We start from the raw sequence: 17,208 nt of genomic DNA, 5'->3' as shown, positions 1-17,208 counted from the left end.
TTTGAACGGTAGTGTATATGGCTACAAGGTATGTGAGATAGAGAGAAAGAGAGAGCAGATTTCATAGATAAAAAATAAACTCCCCCTGCACTGATTTAAAAACTTGATCATCGGCACAAGGTCTTAAAATGTAGAAAGGAGGAAGCAGGCATAACCCGCGGGGAGAGAAGAGAAAGAGACGAGAAGTCTACACACATTACATAAAACAAGGCTGGGATTCAAAGATCACAGAGGCTCTGTACAATATGAGTGGCAGGGTTTGAATCAGGACGGTATGCACAATTGTATGTGGCATATTACTACACAAGGCAGCAACATCACAAACCACATCACAGGATCATGACCTGGACCACAAGCCAGTTCAGAGTCGCATTCTTAAATTGTGCCTCTGATCTTCGAGGTTCTAGCTGTGGTTCAGAATATCATCCCAGACACACAATTACAGGGCTCTGGGTTAGTGGCTACAAGTTGTGCTGTGATGTGGTCCAACCAACCTGGAGCAGTGTGAGAGGAGAGGAAGGCTGAGGAAGCCTTGTGTGAGGCAGGCTTTTATAGGAGGGCATAGGAGGCAGACTGAGGGCTCTGGGTCATTGGCTACACATAGTGTTTTTTGTCGATGTAGTGGTCTAACCTAGATGAGTGCGAGAAGAGAGGATGGCCTGCGAGATAGACTAGGGAAGCTGTGTGATAGGGGAATCGGTTGTGGGCCTGCATCATTGGCTATAAGTGGTGTTGTGTGATGCTACAGTGGAACTTGTAGGAATGTGAGAGGAGAGGAGGGCCATGTGAAAGAACCACAGGGCCTGAGAGGCAGAGTGAAGAAGCCATATAGTATGAGAGCCAAGGCACAGAGGCAGGCTTTTAATAGAGGAGGAGGCAGATGGCCCACGTTGAAAGCAGAGGGCCCTTGTGATAGTCCTGAACAGCCCCGCTGAGAACAGGGAAATTAAATGAGGAATTTAGATTCCTCAAATTAAATGTCTTGCTGATTTCCACCTTTTCTGTCTCTGTAGATATGTCCCAAATGGCACCCTATTCCCTATGTAGTGCACTTCTTTTTACCATGGCCCCCTATATTGACACAGACTCTGTCCGTGGTACTGTGGACCTGGGTTGTGTCACACTGTACCTTAGAGACCTCTCTGATCAATACACACGCATACCTGATTATAGTCAGGATGATAAATGCTTATAATGTATTCCATTTACAGCTCTGACAGTGGGAGTCTGGGAAAGGAAGGTACCATCACACTATGGGGTCTCCTGAGGGTCATATTCAATGGGTTACGGGTGGGAAGAAACACAGAAGCACCACTATGAAACACTACACTCTCTCTTCAATATGTTACAGTATAGCAATATAACAAATGAGATGTAATAGAATTACCTAGCATTCATTAATACATTCTCCCCCAAGGAATAAGGTCTTGAGGACAGTGTGGACCATTGAGTGATGATTTTCCAAGTTGACTTTTATTATTTACATTCCAGAGTTCTCCTGTAAAGAAAAATGTACACATTAACATAGCTCTGATGAGGCTTCTGTTTGAACAGTTTAGTTTAAGTTTAATGTATTTGCACCAAAGAAAACAAGTGATAAATAACAATACAGATTAAATAATAATAATAATTAAACGGTGTGCAGGTGTGGTTGGTCAGCCCAAGGGCTTATATGAAAACCACACCACAAAAAAACGATATACATTACATAAGTACACAAATAAAAAAGGTTTGTTAAAACAGATAACAAAACCTACTAATTATAAATGTATAAATTAATTGATCAGTAATCACCACCCACATTTTTTAATTTAACCCGCATTCATAAAAAAGTGATTCAATTCACATGAAATAACATCAGGATCACTATAAGGTCTTATTTCCAACAATACATTGAGATGGGATAGATGGCTTTTTCTTATTCAACAGTTGAGTGATGATTTTCCAAGTTGAATTTTATTATTTAAAATATATTTTGGGGGATATCTGAAGTAGGTGAGTAAATTTGTTCTTATACTTTTTTTTAATTAGCAGAATTCAGGGGAGAGGGATTTGTGATAAACTTTTTACACAACTAGTTCTTTTTAACTGAAGATTTTTTAAGACTAGTTGTAAACCAAGGTTTCCAGAACCCTTCTGCTGCTCTCTTACATGATTTAACTAAGGGAAGTAGTGGTAGTGGTGAAATACAGAATTGAAAGATGTGAGTCCACATCGGCCTGATTATAAACATTTTCCCATGAAACATCATCAATCAATAACTACTTTTGTTAAATATTCTACATCGAATGCTACTAATCATTCCCATCTGTTAATTTCCAGCTGCCAAAGAGAAGTGGAAAGTGGTCAGAAATGTCAGTATAAAGTATTCCTATATTAGCCACATTATTCAAAGAGTGTATACACATATTATCAATAAGGGTTGCAGATGAACTGGTAACTCTTGTGAGCTTAGCTGGATATACATAGCTGGAGTATAAAGTATTCAACAAGTCAGATGTCAGTGTGGTTCTCACTTTTAAATCAGTTTATGTTGTAATCCCCCAATATAAAACACATGTTATCTTCAACATTAATACAATCCGAGGTTGATGCAAGGATTTCAATGAAACTACCATTGTCAGAATCGGGTGGCCAATAGATGCATCCAATTACCACTTTTTTACCACCAAAAAATGAACAGGATGGAATTTCTATGAAAAGAGATTCAACATCAATGTTATCAGATGTAAATGCAAGGTCCTCTCTTACAAAGAATTGAAAACGTTTATCAACAAAAATCGACACTCCTCCCACTCTTGATGTTCAACAGTGGTGAACAGCATTATAATGAGACGTCTCTTCAGTCATCCATGTTTCTGAAAGGGCAACATTGGAAAATTCATGACTGAGAGAATACAGATAATGAACAAGGTGGTCATGATTTTTAGGAAGACTGTGAACGTTTAACAGTTGTATCTGAGTGTTTAAAAACAGTTTGAGTCTTATCACTTTCGTCTGTTTGACAATGTAAGAACTCTGGTCAATTCACCAGTCAATGGAAGTAGATAAAATATACTCACATAATATTTGCAAAAGGTTTCATAAACTTTTTGAATGGCATGTTTTGTTGTGGTATTTTCTGCTGGTCCTTGCAGAATAAGATCATCATTATGTTTATCGTAATAATAAGTATTTACAGAATAATCCATTCAAATGGCAGTTGCTTTAGTTTGTATTTATTTTCCTTCTAGTGGGCAAAGTTTGCACATACTCCAGTAGACCTACATTTTGTCAGTGTCCCTGCAACCCGGGATTCTTGAGACGTCCCTATCCCCTGGAAGTTTAAATGTAACATGGTTAAAAGGCGCTGCATGGTCAATCTGCCCTCTGCATTGGCTGTGCAGCATTTACGGTGATATAGCCTCTGCAGAAGTCAGGGCATTCATACTTCTTGCGCTTCACGGAGCAGCGCAGAGCTGTTGAGCAGAGCTGTTGTGAAGGAAGTTGTCAAGGAAGTGAGTTTGTGTTTATACAGGACCTTCCGCCCTCACCTACTGTCAACCAATCATGTCAATGCTGAGCTTTACGGAGCCCTCCGCATTGTTAGAGACAATTTATGCTTGATCCGAAAAAGTGGTCAAAGAGTCGGTATGGAGGGTATGACGCAATTGCATAGCCTCCGGAGGCATGCAGAGGCCAAATTGAGCTCCTCTGAATTTTGTAACAATGCAGAGGTCTCCTTATAGCTCTGAATTGACATGATTGGTTGATGGTAGGTGTGTGTATGTGAAGGGGTCCTGCATAAACACAAACCCACTTCCTTGACAACTTCCTTCACAACAGCTCTGCTCAACAGCACTGCACTGTACAACAAGGCAAGAAGTATGAATGCCCACATTTCTGCAGAGGCCATATCTATGGGAACAATATCATGCCAAATGTATTGTGAATTGTGCATGTTGTATTCGTGTATCATGATCTGTACAAATAAGTACCAATCCATAAATGTAAATCACCAATCCACAAATGTAAATCACTTTCCACAAATGTAAACCACTTTCCACAAATGTAAATCACCATCCACAAATGCAATTCACTATCCACAATAAGTTATCACGAGTAGACAGCACTTTGTAGTCGTAGAAAAAAAGTTATCACGCGTAGAAAACAATTTGTAGTTGTAGAAAAATAGTTATCACGAGTAGAAAACAATTTGTATGAAAATAAGAACTTGACCCAATGTTTTAGTGTTGCTGTAGGTTTATTAGAATTCCAAAAGACGGCGCTAGGATCCAGCATCCCAAGCTCTGATTTTCCCTCCCGCCGGTGCAGCTCGATCTATTCTAAACGGTTCGCCAGAACCCTCACATGCATGCCGCTACTTCCTGGATGGAAGAATGGAACGCTTCCAGCGCTGCCTTTGCCTTTGCGACATTCTCTCTACAATAAATCTAAGTGACCGCGCGAGTCACCGCTGAATGGACGAACACATACAATCAGTATTATTCGAACACTTTCTCTTCAAGTTTTACGAAATTGAGTCGGACTCGTTTACTTTCCCTCTAGGATTTACTTTTTCTCCGTGAAAAGAAAGCCTGTCTGCATGTGGCGGACTATCACAACTATTTATCTGCGTTCCGCATCCCATAGATATTTTTCGAAACATATGCTGAATTGGTTTCAAGTGAATTACCATCAAGCTAAACTCAATTTGGGGTTGCAGTTGTGTTCAAATCCTATGTGGTTTACATGTGTTTTCTGCAATCAAGTTTATGTAATTTTGTAGACCTCAAACTTTGTCACCCGTTGCCTTCTTGTTGCTCTCGATGACTATTCTGACATGCGGCGAATACTGGAATCTAGTCACTGGTGGACCTTATCCTTAATGTTTTCAGCATTGGCCATGTTTACCCACTGCTATCCTGGTAAGTCGTTGCATGGTTTGCAATATTGTATTATATTTGACAATGTTCATCGCAGTGTGTGTCATGCATATGTAGGCAACAGTGTTCTTATATGTGTCATGTAATCAAGGGGAATAACATTGCCAATGTTATGTTACCCCAATCACGAAAAGATAACAGGACGAGAAGACTTGCTGCTATAGCTACTGCCGCACGCATGGAAGAGATGACATTCATCCTACATACATAACGTGACTTGCTGAAATGGGCTACTCCTGTCAGCAATTCAACATAATTAAAATGACAATGGAGAAGAATGAGTCTATGCGTACATCATGTTTAACCTGTTGTAACCACACATGGGAAATATTACGCTATAAAATGTTCTAATGGTTTCAGTAAACCACCCGAGAAGATTTTGCGCGATTTTTAGCTCATACAGAAGGTGACAGGGCGTCTGTGTCTGTCCGGTACTTTAGCAGGTCTGATCGATGCACACATACAGTATGTAGTGATGTAACAGTGGGACTGGAACCTGGCCGTTGTCCAGAGAACGAATCGAGGGATCACGTCTCCTAAATTCCTTCGCTCCCCGCGCATGGCCGTCCAGAGCCGAGGTTTTAATGCACCATCAAAGCCTTCGACTTTGAAAGGCTAGGCTATAATTCTGAGTGCAAAACATAAACAATGGCATGTTTGAGTGCATATAGCCTTTAAGTACACAAACACTTAATGAGGCAGTTCAGTCCTTTACTCGTGTGAATGGTGAATAGGATGACAGCCTAGAAATACAAAATTGCCTACCGATGGTCTCCATATAATTCAGCACTAAAGGCTAACATTGGTTGTTGAGTATAGACTTCTCAACGTGAGAATATGGTTGCAAACCAAGGGGATGCACTCATGCCATTACATTGCTGCAATTTGTGGTTTCTAGATTAAACAGTGTGTCATAGTTGATGACCTTGATGGAAAGTTACAAACTCCCATTGTGAACTTTAAATGAAACATGCATGTCAGCTTATTACAGCTTCATAGCTACATTGTTAAAACATTGTACTTGTGTTTTTAAGGCAGTGACCTGTTGTCTGCACAGCTGCGCTCTAAGTTAAACTCTGCTATTCTTTGCTCCATCTCCTCAGTATAAGAGGCTGAACAAGTCACATATTGAGATTCAGTCATCAATCATGTAATAGTTTTCCAATGTGATTGTAGTGTTGGTCCCATAGGAGCTTTTCAGGCAGATGGGTGAGGGATGAAGAGGTGAGGGATGAGAGAGAGAACAGTAATAACATTTTCTCGGACAAAATCAGGGAGGGGCCCAGCCACTGGACAGACACTAATGATACTGCTGCCATGGATGTGCATATCTTAAAAAACATTACTCAAGATTCACACAGAATAGTTACATGGTTTCAGTTTCCATAAGTTGTGTCCTGTCTGTCACAGGTCCTTTTCAGCAGGTCACTCACAGCTACATAGAACGGAAGTTGAACCATCCAGAATATTTATCTGTCAAGATGATCACCATATCCCCCTGGTCACATCTGGTTTGCACCGTCCGCATCCCATCACCTGTCCAATGAGCACCCAAGCTACAGAGATTAGGAAGAAAAGCAGGAGGATTATGGTACTGTCTGAGACACATTCAGATTAGATCCCGTATTCATAAAGTGTCTCAGGATGTGAGTCCTCAACCTCCAGCCCATATAATCTTATTTATGATGATCTAAAAGGCCAAACTGATTATAGATCATTCAGGACTCCTACTCTGAGACACTTTATACAGGTCCAGACCTCCAGAGAGAGAGGAGAGCCATACTCTAGCCAGGAGAATATGCTCTGTGTTCCATCCACTCTCCTCCTTAAACTTCATTAGAACAGTGATGAATGTCCAGGCAATAAGGCACTCTTACTAAAGGACTAATACTGCTGCACTCAAGGACTCAGACATATCAATGACTGTCTTCTGTCTCTCCATCCCCTCCTCCATCCTTCTCTTAAACAATCTCTCCCTGATGTGAGCTATCAAGTTAGCTGAATTTACGGCTGAAGAGTCAGTAGCTACTGCTCTGGGTGGGTAGAGGGCAGTATGGAGAATTGAAAGGGTAATTCTCTGGCAGAGGTTTACCTGATATACATCCTGCCCTTTCTCTGTCTCCTCATGTTGTCTTTTGACTGTGATTTTTAATGTGCTATTGTTGCTGTTATTCAATCAATGTAGATGGCCCTTGGCATTTAAAGACCTAGTCCCCATAAAATGTTTGTCCTGTTATTGTGGGAATATCCCTAATGGATGGGTAATGTTAATGTGTTCATTTTCAATGTGTGTGAGCTGTATGTTACATAATGTGTTGTTGTGATGGAATGCTATGGGGAGATCGCTCACAGCACTTCAAAGTTCAAACAGTCTCAGAAAGAGGCACGTTCTTGTCACTGATGATGTTTACTCTTTTGCTAGTGTAGGCTATTGTCGTTCTCTGCAAGACCCTCTCAACATTTTCTAAAACAGTAACCCCTCTATTGATTTGGTTTGATAGATATACTCTCTCACTATATTATTAGAGCAAAGCTGAAACCAAGCTACAGTATTTCATCCCGTGTTTAAACAAAGCAGTGTTCATGTCTGAAGTCCTTCACTGGTTACACAGCACGTTCACCTCCCCTCACATCAAACAATGGAGTGATGGAAGCATTTTGCTACAATCGCAATACCATGTGTATGTGACAAATAAAATGTGATTTGATTTGAAGCATCATGGAGGATTTGGTACTCTCGGTAATCCACGCTGTTCTCTGTATAGATGAGGGAGCAAAACGTAAGGTTTTTAAAATACTGACAAATACAAATCAAGGAGCCAGTCATATAGGAGTACAGTACATACAAGCCCTGTCTTAAATGCATGTCTGAAGTGAAAAAGGCACATCTTATATTTTGGTATTTGGCAAGGTTACTACTGTTTTGCCTCTGCTGATTTGATCGACTCTATGCTGTCCTTAGATGCAAAAGTCTCTTGATGTTGGCTATGTTTAGAAGGTTCCAGAGTCTTTTTGATATGGCCCAGCTCTGCTGAGAGAGTTAAGCACAGTGAAGGGCCTTTCTGCTCATGTAACTCTCAACACTGAATCTGTTTCCCACTTGTTTAAAGGAGGCTAGAATAAAATGGAGGGTTGTTGGATTATTTTGACTTGGAAGGGTTGGGTTTTCCAAGGACATGATTCTCCTTTGTGTTGGAATTCTCTTTGTGTTCTATCGTTATATGTTTAAATGACATGAGAGTTTCTTATGTAACTCACATGAGTAAGTGATATTTAAGGAGATTTGGAAATCCAATAAGTGTGCTTTATGTAGTATACATCAAATGAACCTGATATTGTGTATGCGTGTCTTAGCTGTGTCTAAGACATTGTGAAGTGTTTGCGTGTGTGTGCACAGCTGTGTGTCTGCATGTGTTCTCCGTCCTATGATTGTGTGTGTGTGTATGTGTGTTTTCCATGCTATTAGTTGTTGACAGGGAAAGGCTGAACCTGTACAGAGTGTTGCGATGTCAGTCTGACAGACTGATAGCTAAAATGGCAAAACAGCCTTATATACAGACACACACACACACACACACACACACACACACACACACACACACACACACACACACACACACACACACACACACACACACACACACACACACACACACACAATACCTTGAAGCTGCTGCAATCCTTAATGGTGAAACTGCCACGTTTGTTTGTGGTAATACAACAACTAAGAAGTTACTGCAAACAACGAACACAGTTTTTTCTCCCTTAGACATTATTGCACAAGTGATCGAACAGCAAAATATGTACTGCATTTTCTTTTACCATGCTGCATGATCCTCGGCAACAAAAACAATAACAATGGTGGTGGTGCGGCCAGTGGCGCAGATCTTTTGTGGATTTCGGCTTTAAGGAGCTCTTGTAAACAGCCTACAGACATTCTTTGTTTAATGCAATACTGTGTATTTCATTCTTTGTAGTGTCTGCTTCCCTCATGCCTAATGAGGCCTAAGCTCCGTTGTGTTTGAGTGGCTGCCAATATAATGAAATCAGAAAGGGATCGTTCTTCCTCCCCATCGCGTCTCTGCCTCTCTCTCCTCTCCAATCCCTGACCTGCATATTGAGAGGTAGTAAATCATTTAACTGAAAGCCAAAGGGATCGATAAAACAAAGGCATTAAAAGTAATTGGACACATCGATCGAAATGCACATTTTTCTATCGGAGATCAGTTGGTCATTCTTTCATGTCTCTTCCATGCCGAAACAGAAACACAATTTAGCATACTTTATCAGTAGGAACCTCAACAGAGATGTACCCACGCTTTCCGTCTTTGGAATCAAAATTGTGGTCTGGTGATTTATGCTAACTATTGTTGTGTTTCTTCCAGAGCAATGAATTTTCCAAAGACTGGCTTTGAAGGTTAGTGACACCATGACTCACCTTGTGGAAAGCAAGTCTTTTCAGGAATATCACAGTCCTCTTATTAACCGTTCCAAATAGTTTGTCTTGCCTTGCCAAACTCTTGTCTTTGTGGAGCCAGATGGGAACCCCTGAACTGGACAAGTGGAAAGCCCTGCCTACTCTGCCTGTTTTGACTTGAATAAAAATAAATATTACCAAGGGAACAGTGGACCTAGAATTGCTCAAAGTATCTGTATGCTACTCGTTAATTTTCTAAATTTGACTACGCAGTGTACATGTATTAAGCCAAAAACACAGTGGAATTAAAGATTCTGTTCAACATGAGGTTATGGCACTCAACCCCACTGTCACCTGAGGGTACGTACAGTAGGCCTATCTTTCACAGAATGATGCAATATGGGAGTTGGAATGAAGTGTAGAATTATCTTGCTGAAAGCTACGAGCAATGGAGTACACAGTTCAGTAGCTAAGTGCCTTCCTCCCCAACACAATTCATGAGTGTTGCTTGAGGGGCAGGTGTAATGAAATGAACATCTTAGCCTGAGACCTCAAGCCTGGCATGTCTCTGACTGTAAACACACACCACAAGCAAACAAACTGAGTTGATTTCTGTTGATTTGATATCCTTGTTTTCCTAGTAGATATCCTTGTTTTCCTAGTAGGCAAATACAGTTGAAGTCGGAAGTTTACATACACTTAGGTTGGAGTCATTAAAACTTCAACCACTCCACAAATTTCTTGTTAACAAACTATAGTTTTGGCAAGTCAGTTAGGACATCTACTTTGTGCATGACACGTGTTTGTAGGAAAAAGGGGGAGGCTTGCAAGCCGAAGAACACCATCCCAACCGTGAAGCACGGGGGTGGCAGCATCATGTTGTGGGGGTGCTTTGCTGCAGGAGGGACTAGTGCACTTCACAAAATAGATGGCATCATGAGGAGGAAAATTATGTGGATATATTGAAGCAACATCTCAAGACATCAGTCAGGAAGTTAAAGCTTGGTCGCAAATGGGTCTTCCAAATTGACAATGACACCAAGCATACTTCCAAAGTTGTGGCAAAATGGCTTAAGGACAACAAAGTGGCCATCACAAAGCCCTGACCTCAATCCTATAGAACATTTGTGGGCAGAACGAAAAAGCGTGTGCGAGCAAAGCCTACAAACCTGACTCAGTTACACCATCTCTGTCAGGAGGAATGTGCCAAAATTCACCCAACTTATTGTGGGAAGCTTGTGGAAGGCTACCCAAAACATTTGACCCAAGTTAAACATTTTAAAGGCAATGCTACCAAATACTAATTGAGTGTATGTAAACTTCTGACCCACTGGGAATGTGATGAAAGAAATAAAAGCTGAAATAAATCATTCTCTCTGCTATTATTCTGACATTTCATATTCTTAAAATAAAATGGTGATCCTAACTGACAGACAGGGAATTTTTACTGGGATTAAATGTCAGTTTAAATGTATTTGGCTAAGTTAAAATGTATTTGACTAAGGTGTATGTAAACTTCCGACTTCAACTGTAGATCAGCAAGCAAAGCGTCTCACTCCGACAGTGCAGCCGCTCTTAGTCCTAGTGAACAGCCTCCTCATTAAATCCTAGCATGTTTGTTTTTACCACTTTAGAAAGATCCAGTGCAGCTATTTTTTATCTCAATATAAAATCATTTCTGGGTAACAATTAAGTACCTTACTGTGATTGTTTTCAATTAAAATGGTCAAAAAGAAACAAAAATTGCTTCTTTGGAAAGAGCAATTTCTCAAGCAATAATTATTTCGGAGTGGGGAGGGGAAAACTGAAAAGTATCTATTATTGGCAGAGAGGTTTGGAACTCTTTCTTATTGGTCTATTACCAAATGTACCGCCTAGTGATAGCACCAGGCAGGTCAAAACTCCATCCCACCAAAACAGGCTGAAATTTAAGGCAGCCTTTTTAAAAATAAACATTATCATAATGTACTTTGAGACCCCGAGGGCCTGCTGTACTTCCAAGGCTGAGAGACTCTACCTTGGACGTGTATTATTTGTCACATGCTTCGTAAACAACAGGTGTAGACTAACAGTAAAATGCTTACTTACAGGACCTTTTCCAGTTATGCAGAGTTAAAGATGGAAATTATGGTGGAGACATTATGTACAAAAAAAGTTAAGATCAGCGTAGAAAAACCCCCACACAACATAGCAGAATTGGTCAGGAGCCCTTAAAGGCGTTGGCATGCTTCGGTTTGGGTGGCACCTAGCCGAGTGTACTTGCATACTCCCTTAAAAGATGTTCACTTGAAAAATGAAAAAAAGGAGGGAACGTGGCAATATTACCCCGGGACATTGGAGGGCGATGAGCTGGTAATAGCCATCTACAGCCAAACAAGGAAGAGACGTGCAGGAGAATATATTAGTGACACAGAGAGACTCTTAACTGGGATCTACAAGATTTGCTTTACCTAGCAAGACAGGCACGAGACAGATGTAGGGGCGTACTGCCGAGAGAGCGATGGTGGAGTGTTTCAAGAGTTCTTTTGGATCCAAACTGCTGCAGAAGACCCTCAATTTACCACCACCTGCTGTTCTGCCATGTACCACACTGCCAATTCAAAAGTTTTCCTGGGAGATGCAGCTTTCCCCCTACATGAGAACCTCATACGCCCTTATCCAGGTATGTTGATAATAGAATGTTGGAATCAATTTCACTTTTTTTATTTTCCCTTGTTACGGCATACATGTATGCAACTCTATGGGAAATACAATTTTATCAAGGCTTTTGGAATATGGTTCCTGGAAAAGGGTATGGTGTTTTATTGTTGTTGACCAAATAGGCAATATTTTATATCTGACATATTCTCTTGTTACCTCTCATTCACAGGTGTCCATGTCAATGAACCTGGGTGTACCTACAGTTGTGGCCAAAAGTTTTGAGAATGACACAAATATTAATTTTCACAAAGTCTGCTGCCTCAGTTTGTATGATGGCAATTTGCATATACTCCAGAATGTTATGAAGAGTGATCAGATGAATTGCAATTAATTGCAAAGTCCCTCTTTGCCATGCAAATGAACAGAATCCCCACTGCATTTCAGCCCTGCCACAAAAGGACCAGATGACATCATGTCAGTGATTCTCTCGTTAACACAGGTGTGAGTGTTGATTAGGACAAGGCTGGAGATCACTCTGTCATACTGATTGAGTTCGAATAACAGACTGGAAGCTTTAAAAGGAGGGTGGTGCTCTTCCTCTGTCGAACATGGTTACCTGCAAGGAAACATGTGCCGTCATCATTGCTTTGCACAGAAAGGGCTTCACAGGCAAGGATATTGCTGCCAGTAAGATTGCACCTAAATCAACCATTTACCGGATCATCAAGAACTTCAAGGAGAGCGGTTCAATTGTTGTGAAGAATGCTTCAGGGCGCCCAAGAAAGTCCAGCAAGCGCTAGGACCGTCTCCTAAAGTTGATTCAGCTGCGGGATTGGGGCACCACCAGTACAGAGCTTGCTCAGGAATGGCAGCAGGCAGGTGTGAGTGCATCTGCACGCACAGTGAGGCGAAGACTTTTGGAGGATGGCCTGGTGTCAAGAAGGGCAGCAAACAAGCCACTTCTCCAGGAAAAACATCAGGGACAGACTGATATTCTGCAAAAAAAAAAAAAAAAAGCTTGTCCGGAGAAGACAAGGTGAGCGCTACCATCAGTCCTGTGTCATACCAACAGTAAAGCATCCTGAGACCATTCATGTGTGGGTTTGCTTCTCAGCCAAGGGAGGGGGCTCACTCACAATTTTGCCTTAGAACACAGCCATGAATAAAGAATGGTACCAACACATCCTCCGAGAGCAACTTCTCCCAACCATCCAGGAACAGGTTGGTGATGAACAATGCCTTTTCCAGCATGATGGAGCACCTTTCCATTAGGCAAAAGTGATAACTAAGTAGCTCGGGGAACAAAACATTATTATTTTGGGTCCATGGCCCCAGACCTTAATCCCAATTTGTGGTCAATCCTCAAGAGGCGGGTCCAAGCATTGATTATGCAAGAATGGGCTGCCATCAGTCAGGATGTGGCCCAGAAGTTAATTGGCAGCATGCCAGGGCAGATTGCAGAGGTCTTGAAAAAGAAGGGTCAACACTGCAAATATTGACACTTTGCATCAACTTCATGTAATTGTCAATAAAAGCCTTTGACACTTATGAAATGCTTGTAATTATACTTCAGTATTCCATAGTAACATCTGACAAAAATATCTAAAGACACTGAAGCAGCAAACTGTTTGGAAATTAATATTTGTGTAATTCTCAAAGCTTTTGGCCACGAAGGTACAACTACCGCAACTCTCGTTTTCATAGTCATAGAGAATGCATTCGGCATCATGGCTGCAAGGATGAGGATTCTTGATCGGCCAATCTAGTGTAAAGGCTAAGGACATTGTGAAGTCATGTGTGGCCCTCCACAACTACCTGTCCTCCACGGATAAAGCTCATGAGCTGAATGCAAGATACGTGCTTCCTGCTTTTGGTGACATGACCCTCCCTTCTGGCAACTACCAACCTGGAGAGTGGAGCAACCTTGATGGACACACACAGACTCACAGTTCTTCTTTGTGTGCACTGTGAAACAAAGTACTTCGTACTAAAATTAGTTTTAATCTTGTTAATAAAATTAAACTTGATTATATCTCACTGTGCTTTAAGATTAGATTTAAGATTAAGCTTAGATTGAACTACACCACACAAGTAGAAGAAAGCCTGTAAAGTATGTGAAACACAGCTCTTCTCAATGTTGTCAGCACTTGATGTTCAAAAAGAATGCATTGAAACACCTTGTATTGAGATGAAGAAACAGAGCTTTTTTAGTATACAAAAATGAACCTTTATTCTTGCATCAGGGCTCTGAAAGTAAACCACAATACAACACAGAAGTGTCTGCTGAGAACAGACATGTAAACAACACGTGTCAATTAAATATAATTAAAGTGTCAGACAAATGTAATTATTTGTACATTACAAATGTCTGCGAAAAAACAGATGTAAACAACAAAAGTGTAAAACATGAAAGTGTCTGACTCCTGAGATGTCTGAACAACACCAGAACATGTTGTTAATTTCACTGTGGTCCCAGTCGTTTGTTCCATGTCCTCTTCCTGAAGTCATGTTTGAAGTCATTCAGCTGGTGATCGAATTCCTCCCAGAGTTTTGGTGATATTTCATCCATGAAATCTGCTGTATGTGCCATGGCCCTGTGAAGAGAGGGGGAAATTAGAGGAGTGTCTGTGGAGAGCAGTGTGGTGAGGAAAGGGAATCATAGTAAAGGAGGAGAGTCTGAAATGTTTTGCCTCTGGGACAAGCTGGTGGCTTGGTGCATGACGTTCTCCAGATCTTGATGTCTGTAGTCATTTGCAATGCCTTTGTGAGTGATGTGACACGACCGGAGTCTACAGCTCTTTCCTTCCTTCTCACACCCCTGCTACTACTGCTGCTGCTCTGTGGCGTTAGTGAGGAGTAGGTCTTGGAGGTGGGCCCAGGATAGAGCTTCCTATGTCCGGCATGTAGATGGTTTCCCATTCTGCACTGCAGTTCAGTGTGGGTTATGGGCTGGGGGCAGTGAATAGGCAGTGCTGGGTTGCAGAGTACAAAAACGGGTGCTGTCCCCATTCACTGGTGTTTGCCTTTTTGAAAAAGAAAAAAGTACACGGCTATTTAGTACACATATCCAAACCATCCAAAAGTATCAATGAACCATGTATCAAATATCATTAACTGCGACTACAATTAACTACAATGTTTCAAACCTTTCAAGAGTTGAGAAGGCCTGGCCAAGTTACTTAAATTTTGCAACATTTTAGCTAGCTGGACCTTGCTACTGAACTTTGACTTCGGTTTTACAGAGATGGGAAGCTTAGATTTTCTTTCTCTGACAAAATTATGTTTGATCAAAAAGTAAAAAGTAAAAAAAAAAGAAAGTTGTTTAGTTGGCTGGCTTGCTTTCTCTCCACGCGTCTGTTATTATGCTACCTAGACATCCAAGTAGCTAGCGCTAACTTGCTAGCTATTGTTAGCAAACATGGCTACTGTTTTCCTCGACTACAATGAAAATACAACATACCTCATCCTCTGGTGAAGACTAATGAAGTTGCTTTCCTTCTTCCCATGCTTCACGTGCCGAACAAGCCAGGGAAGCTGCAACGAACATTACCACACTTTTTCAAACGAGTGACTGGGTCTGAACCCAGTGTCTCTGCAATCTTCCTCCATGAATTTGATTTTACATGCTGGTCTTTATATAATGCATGGCTAGAATCGTAGAGATGCAGGTACTTCTGTACCTCCTCGGCCAAGTGATGCTCGATGTTGTTGTCGTTTGCCATGTGGAATCCACGCTGAGTTTCCAGGCTGAATCGAGGAAAAGTTTCTGAACTTCGGCTTGCCTCAAGAAATGTTTTTTTGTGCACGAACACTTTAAAAAGACTTGCCAAAGACCAAAACAAACCAAAACGTAAAATGTCTTAAAAATACGTTTTGGTTTGTTTTGGTCTTTGGCAAGTTTAAAAAAAAAAAGTGTTTGTGCCGAAGTTCGGTAGCAAACTGTTACAAACTGTTCCGGATTGGGAGTTATGCGTGCGCCTTAACACTGCTGCTATCCACTGCAGCGCCCTCTGTTGTGTGTATGTGTAATGTGTATTTGGGTACGTGTGTGTGTGCATGACTATGTGTGTTCGTGTGTGTGTGCAGTTACTGTATGTGTGCATGCCTGTGTTTGTGTGCGTACTTTGCGCCAGTCACTGTGATCAGCTCAAATGTACTCTGAGTGGACAAAGTTTGTGAACATTTACAGATGCACATTTCAGATCGCAGTCATCACAGTGGTGAAGTCTGGAGATGTAAGCAGCAAGGCATTTGCACGATGTCATGATATTATCCCAGTGACATATCACAGGAAGTAACTACAGTCAGACGGACCACAACTTTTCCTGGATGAGTTGGACCCAACACCTGTCACTTAGTAGATTTTAGAATTCTCTTTGAGAAGTTCACTTTTTGTTTTGTTTTTTGTGTAATATGACATGACTTATGATGAAGTTAAAGTAAAATATTATATAACCATGAATGACAATAGCCTCTTGTTAATATTTGTGCCCAAATTGATGGGGAAGAAGTGCTGAGTGAGTTAGTTTTTGAGGCAGAGAGAGCAGTGTTTAGTGTGCAGTAGAGAAGGCTCCATATCCATGCTGTTGACATAACCCCTGTGGAGATAATGCATATGTTTCACTTCCCCTAACACAAACATCCAACCACCCTCTAGTAGCAGCCGTAATTAACCACACATTTGAATATCATGACCTTTTCTTCTGTTATTTTCATATTTCAATAACATTGTTTCAGGCTTCTCTCAACAAAATATAGCTCTCATTTATTGTCAAACTGTCAAAAAGTAGCAGTTGCTAACCAAAAAATGGGATCTAGATTCTGGAAGTGAAATAGTAGAACAGTACAAATTTGAAAGAAGCAGCCTGTTTTGTAATCCTAACTTCATATCCAGTTCAGAATAAGCCTGACACCAGATTATAGGGGGACAAGTAAGCAGGTTGTTTGGTCACATCGCTGTGTGCATCGCTCCCTGCCTACCCATCACACTGTTAGAGGAGCTATTGGCCTGATAGTGGACGTCTGTTGTTGACAGGATTAGTCCCCAGTCATGTGACACGTGTGTTTATCACAGCAGAGACAACCTCTCCCCTCCCCAGCCAGATGATTACCTAGCTGGGGATTCTAGACACACACACACACACACACACACACACACACACACACACACACACACACACACACACACACACACACACACACACACACACACACAAACAAACATCA

Source organism: Salvelinus namaycush, chromosome 20 (assembly GCF_016432855.1).
Source record: "Salvelinus namaycush isolate Seneca chromosome 20, SaNama_1.0, whole genome shotgun sequence".
In the NCBI taxonomy this organism is placed as follows: domain Eukaryota; kingdom Metazoa; phylum Chordata; class Actinopteri; order Salmoniformes; family Salmonidae; genus Salvelinus; species Salvelinus namaycush.
Note: the sequence above shows the minus strand (reverse complement) of the source record.